The sequence below is a fragment of the Cornus florida genome, unplaced genomic scaffold (assembly GCF_030987335.1).
Source record: "Cornus florida cultivar Cherokee Brave unplaced genomic scaffold, ASM3098733v1 CherokeeBrave_3.0.0_Hap2_Chr04, whole genome shotgun sequence".
Classification (NCBI taxonomy): domain Eukaryota; kingdom Viridiplantae; phylum Streptophyta; class Magnoliopsida; order Cornales; family Cornaceae; genus Cornus; species Cornus florida.
This window is the reverse complement of record NW_026775574.1, coordinates 23,153,239-23,159,101: the sequence shown is the minus strand read 5'-3', so window position 1 is coordinate 23,159,101 and position 5,863 is coordinate 23,153,239. Positions and strand designations below refer to the sequence as shown.

General features: G+C 36.3%; 1 pseudogene; it reads right to left on the bottom strand.

Moving 5' to 3' along the window:
• Positions 1-2,968: 2,968 nt before the first annotated feature.
• LOC132302211 (UDP-glycosyltransferase 74B1-like) lies at positions 2,969-5,037 on the bottom strand (annotated as a pseudogene).
• Between the last annotated feature and the right edge of the window lie 826 nt (positions 5,038-5,863).

Genomic DNA, 5,863 nt, shown 5'->3' with positions numbered 1-5,863 from the left:
AATTTCATCATTCTTTATAGTCGGAACTATTTGTAAAGTTTGAGCACAAACTTGTATTATTTTACAACCGTGGCAATGTCAATGTAAAGTTATTCATTTGGCTATGTATATTATGAAACTTGTCATTAATTTGATAATGTATCTATGTTTGTGGAAGTTTCAGGACAGGTTTTGAGTTGTATGGATGTGTCCATTATCATAAATTCAATATAGGAACCAACCAAAGCTTCCTAAGTGGCCAAATTGACCATTTTCTAAGTTCACTCGATCAATCAAGCTTCCACTCGATCGATTGATGCCTTCCATACTTAGAATAATTGAGAAAAATATCAAATTTCATGCTCTTGGCTACACCGCATGAACTTGGACTCGATCGATCGAGCTTGGACTCAATCGGTCGAGTTAGGCTCAATCATTAGAGCACTTTTACTTGTCCAGTGGTTGTTAATCCAAATTTCGAATGGCTATAACTCCCTCATTTCAAACCCAAATTGGGTTATTCTTTAGCCTAAAATGACCGGCTCGAAGTCAGTTTTCCAATGATATGAATATCATCCTCAAATTCCAACCACATTAAGAATAATAACTATTTTAGTGAAGAGGTGTCAGAGAATGCTTCAAACCGAGAGTAGGTAAATATTGGAAATTGTAAGCCATTAAAAACTTATGGAATTGACTTATTTGGTTAATGTGAGGTTAGAATGACCAATTTGACTGCTCATACTTAACTCATCTTTAATACTTGCCTTGAAATAACCATTTTGCCCTTTTGTGCCCTTAAGTACGGGTAAGGACCCGGTTAACGATTCGGACCCCCGGGTTCGGGTCATTACAATTGGTGTCAAAATGAATCCTTTCTCATGCTCTCCAATTTCCCTTATTGCTCTTCATCAAAATCCCATTCTAACCTTCTCAAAATAAAATTTACAGTATAGAAGACAAATATGTGTATAGATATAGAGAGAAAAGGAGAACGGTTAGAAAGAGAAGAGACTTGGCCGAAATGAAGAGGAAATGGGGGTGTTGGCGTGTCTTGTAATTGCACACATGGTCCATGTGGTGCCACTTGTCAAGCCTAAGATGGTTACTAATTCTTGGCTAAGTTACTCATTTGCCTTTCCTCTTTCATTGTAATACCAAAATCATCCCCAAAATATCAACCTCAATGTATACTTACAAACATATGTATATGTGCGTGAAATGAGAAAAATTAGAGAAGTTCCCGAATCCAAAAGTTATCCCAACTTTCAAAAAATTCTAAAAATGGTCCTATCACCTCTAATTGACTTAAAATACTTAATACGCTTTTCTAAAACTCTCAACTTGAGCAAATGACCTAAACAACCATCAGGGCCCACATGGTATGCAAAACGAGGCATGAAAAATAAATAAATAAATAAATAATTCAAAAAAATTAATCCGGGGCATTACATAAGGTGGTTCTGTTAGAATGAGTAAACAATGGGCTACCGACAATTTGATATGCAGGGATGGCGATAGTTGTTGGGTTATCAAGATGGGATAGCTTTAGGTGTTTGTAACATAGTTTTTATCTTATTCTAAGAAGTAATTGTTTTAGGACTCTATTTATTTGGCTTATAAATATTATTAGAGATAGCCTATGTAAGCGGTCCAACACTTCTCGAATATTTGTATCAATACAATTTTTATTCTTCAATCATGCTTTCCTAGTTTAACTTGATTTCTTTAGTTTAATTCAAATTTCTTAGTTAATTAAATTCTAGTTTAGTTTCCTTTATTATTTATATTCTTCTCTGCGAATTGAATTCTTATTCCTTGTAGCTTCCTTTCACGTTGATTCAATTTCAGCAGTTATCATAGCTTTCTATTCCAGTTTAATTCCATTTCAATTTTACTCTATTTTGTTGCAATTCGCTTTTCCTTTAAAGTTCTATTTTAGTTCAAGGCAATTAGGAACCCAATTGAGAGTTTTCTGTTCTTTCTCTCATTCATCGCTTGATCTATAACTTTCTGTAAAAGAGACTAGATCTTTTTATTTGAACCAAGTCATTGGTTCTGGCACGCTAGCACTAGCCAATTTCAAAATCAACTGAGCTTGCCGATTTAGAGGGTCAACAGAAAGAGTTACAATTGTCTGTCGCTTGTCCTTTTCAAGGGTATGTATCTGGGTATGGACTGTTAAGTAATATTTTAATAAAATTAGTAAATATATTAAATTATATATTAAGTTACATTCTATTAAATACTATTTAATAGAATGGTATATTATATTTATATTGATGAAATAATTATATTTAAATTCTCTATTTATGTTGCTACAATCGTTACACTCTTTTACACAATAAAAATGTTATATGTTTATCATTCTAAAGAGGGAAGTATGGATACGTATATCTAGTGTGAGTGAAAATCTAAAAGAATAGTTTTTCATCTCTCTGTTATACTTTTCCATATATGTATATGTGTATACTGTATTTGAGAGTATTTTACTTATTGAGTTTATGAGCAACTAGACTTATATAGACTTGGACCTAGTCTTCATGTTGTCGTGCACGTGGAGGAGACACCACTGCAAACTGATTGTGTTGTATCTTGAAACTGAATAGTTTCACCAATACCAGCACGAAGGAGAGGACTATCAACTTTAAGTCAATGTGTTTACACATGCCTCAACAATCATACCAGCACTTTCTTATCTATTTTATTATTATATTTTTATTTCTTAATTTATATTATTGAGCTAATATTAATATCATATTGATGAATTATTTATCCCGTTAAATTCATGTTTATTGTTATATCCATATTGTTCAAATGATGTATTATTCAGTTTAATGAAGAATTATTCTTTGATTATTCATTGGTGTTATTGTTCATTATTTTTGAATCATTGTGTATGAACATTGTCTTTATATTATTTCTATAAATATGATGGAATTTCCCAAACATGGACTATGGAAGAGGTTTCAAAATCCATAAACTGTTGGATAGTCCAAGATCGTAATTATCTTATAATATTTTATTAAAATTCTTGATTGGGCTGGACCACATTGTTCAGGATTATCTAATAATTGCTCCTTGAATCCCATATATTTTGTCATAAAAGTAGCATAGGAAAGAAAAGGAATCCATATAGTCTTTCATTTGAAGAAGAAAACAAAAAAAAAAAAAAAATGGGGGAAAAAATATCAAATAACAGAGAAGATTGTCAACAATCTGCAGTTACACAAATGCACGCTACAATGAGACTTGAGAGTTCCTACAAAACAACATACCGCCAAAAAACACAGTTCCCCAGCCCCTACCCTACAACTAAAATAAAATTAAGAGGTAAGACAAAAAAAAAAAGAAATAAAAATAAAAGAGAGAGGATATAAAAACCCCAGAACACGGCTAAGGACATTGGTGAGTCCAAAAGGCATAACCAAATCATCAAAAACCCCTTTACTAGCAAGATTGCTTGCTTGTCACACACAGGACAAATTCTTAAATAAAAATTTGTGTATTTCCACAACCAAGTGTGACCATTTAGGTACCTTCCCTCTGCTTTCTTATTTGAACCCTTCAAATGCTCCACAAATTCACTAATACACTTGTCTGAACTCCCTCCTTCACTAACAGCTTCCTTAGCCAACTCCCTCCATTTACTGACATTCCTCCTAATCTCATCACTTCTCTCCCCTTCCATCACTTCCTCCAAACACCACACAAGCACTTCTCTTCTCACAATTCCCTTCTCATCCTCTTTAGCTTTAACCCCCACACCCCATATCTCCTCTATAAACTTAGCATCAGTCATTTGGTCTGCCCATTGTGGCATTCCTACCATCGGCACGCCAAAGCTCAGCCCTTCAAGTGTTGAGTTCCAACAACAATGCGTCACAAAGCAGCCAATGGATCTATGAGCCAACATTTCTAGTTGGTTGCACCATGTCACAATCAGACCTTTTTCTTTTGTTGAGTTTATGAACTCATCCGGCAACTTATGGTGCTCGGTCGCCTTCACCACCCACAGGAAATGGAAATTGCTTCCGTTCAACCCCCACGCGATCTCTTTCAATTGTTTTGCTGACAATGAAACCATGCTTCCAAACGAAATGTAGAGAACTGATTCTAATGGCTTTGTTTTAAGCCATTCGATGCACTCACCGCCTAGTGGCTTCCACAGGCTTGCTCCATATCCTTTGTCCCCCTCAATTTGGCCATCTAAGTAGGCTGATGGCACCATTGGACCAATCAACTTTGCTGGCCAGAGCTCTGATACACCTTTTGCAGCCTTCATGAACATAAAAAACAAAATATTAGAACTACCAAGAATAATATATTAAGACAATTTATGTCACAAAGTTCAGAAGCTAATCAAACATATATGGCTCTAAATTTTTGTGGGTCGGACTTAGAATTGAATGAAATGATGCTGATCATGTACTTACATCGCCTTCTAATTCCTGGAAGGTGTTGCTAAATATCCAATCAACCTTTTCCAAGTTGGAGTACTGACTCAAATTCATTGCTACGTAAACAGGGTTGCTTTCAGGCGCCTTGACAAAACCGGGCAAGTTAGAAAGGTTGAGTGGAGGCAGGCTCTTCCATCTTCACCGGGAGAGTAAGCGCGCCATTGTGTATGCGACAAAATATGGCACATACTGTGGCTGAGTTAGTGAAGAATGGTGCCCCATATATGCCATGTTGCCTAGCAACATCTAGAGCCCAGGGAAAAAATGAATCATACACAACACAATTGATTGGGGAGCTAGAGTTTTTGTACTTCTGAATGAGTTCGGATAGAGTTCTTGAGCCATTGGTTCTGAATGACTTCAAGTACACATCCTCATTTCCGGCCTGAGCAAAGCCACCCTAGTCGAACCCATCAGAGATGGGCGCAACCTCGACGTTTGGTGCCGATATGGACTTGACAGTGTAATGGGTTGTGGCTAGTGTAGATTTGACACCTTTGGATGCTAAGCGTTTTGCAAATTGAAGGAGAGGATTTATGTGGCCTTGGCCTGGATAAGGGAGCACTACTACATGGCCTTCATATTGTTTCTCCCCCATTTTTACTGATTGTTGTTTTTTGATATATTTGGTCTGTGAGATCCTTATTTATAGACCAGTTAGAGTAACCAAGATGGTTAAGTAAGAAGGATGACAAATTTGATACTTATTATGTTAGTGGTTTTTTATTCTTATTGTGGTGGCGTCGAAGGCTTTTGTCTATTGCTAGTTACTATCTGGAGCTTATTTGCTATAGTCTTCTGTGATCTACAAAAACCATTATCTGAATTAGACCCCTTTTGAACTCCTTTTCATAGAGAATTTTAAAAATCTTTCAATCACGAGAAGGGTAAACTAACCTTTATAAAAGTAAACCAATTAGGCTTCTAATTATATATATATATATATAGGGTAAAGTGCAAAAAACTCCCTTGAAGTATTGATCATGTAGTAGAAAACCCCCCTGATCTAATAATTTGACAATTAACCCCCCTGAACTAGGGATTTGGTAGCAATTTACCCCTTCCGACGATTTACCAGTGAATTTTGAGCTCGTGCAAGTCACCTGACAGCCCAAATATAATTAAATGACTATACAACCCTTATGAAAAGTTAAGGACCATAATGCCCTTCCTCATTGATGCCGCGATAGAGGGATCGGCTGTGAAGAGGTCGGCCGGTGAGGGCTCGGCCAGCTGAGCAGAGAATTGAAGTGGAAGAACGGCGGTGGGGAAAGGATGGCAGTGAAGCTGTGGCAGGCACGGTCGGTAGAGAGGGTCAAATTGCGAAATCTGGATAGAGAAAGTTGGAATTTTCTCGACAAAAAATTGGATAAATTTTCCTTTTTTGCTGATCGATTTGTGGGTAAACAGGGATTTGGGTACGA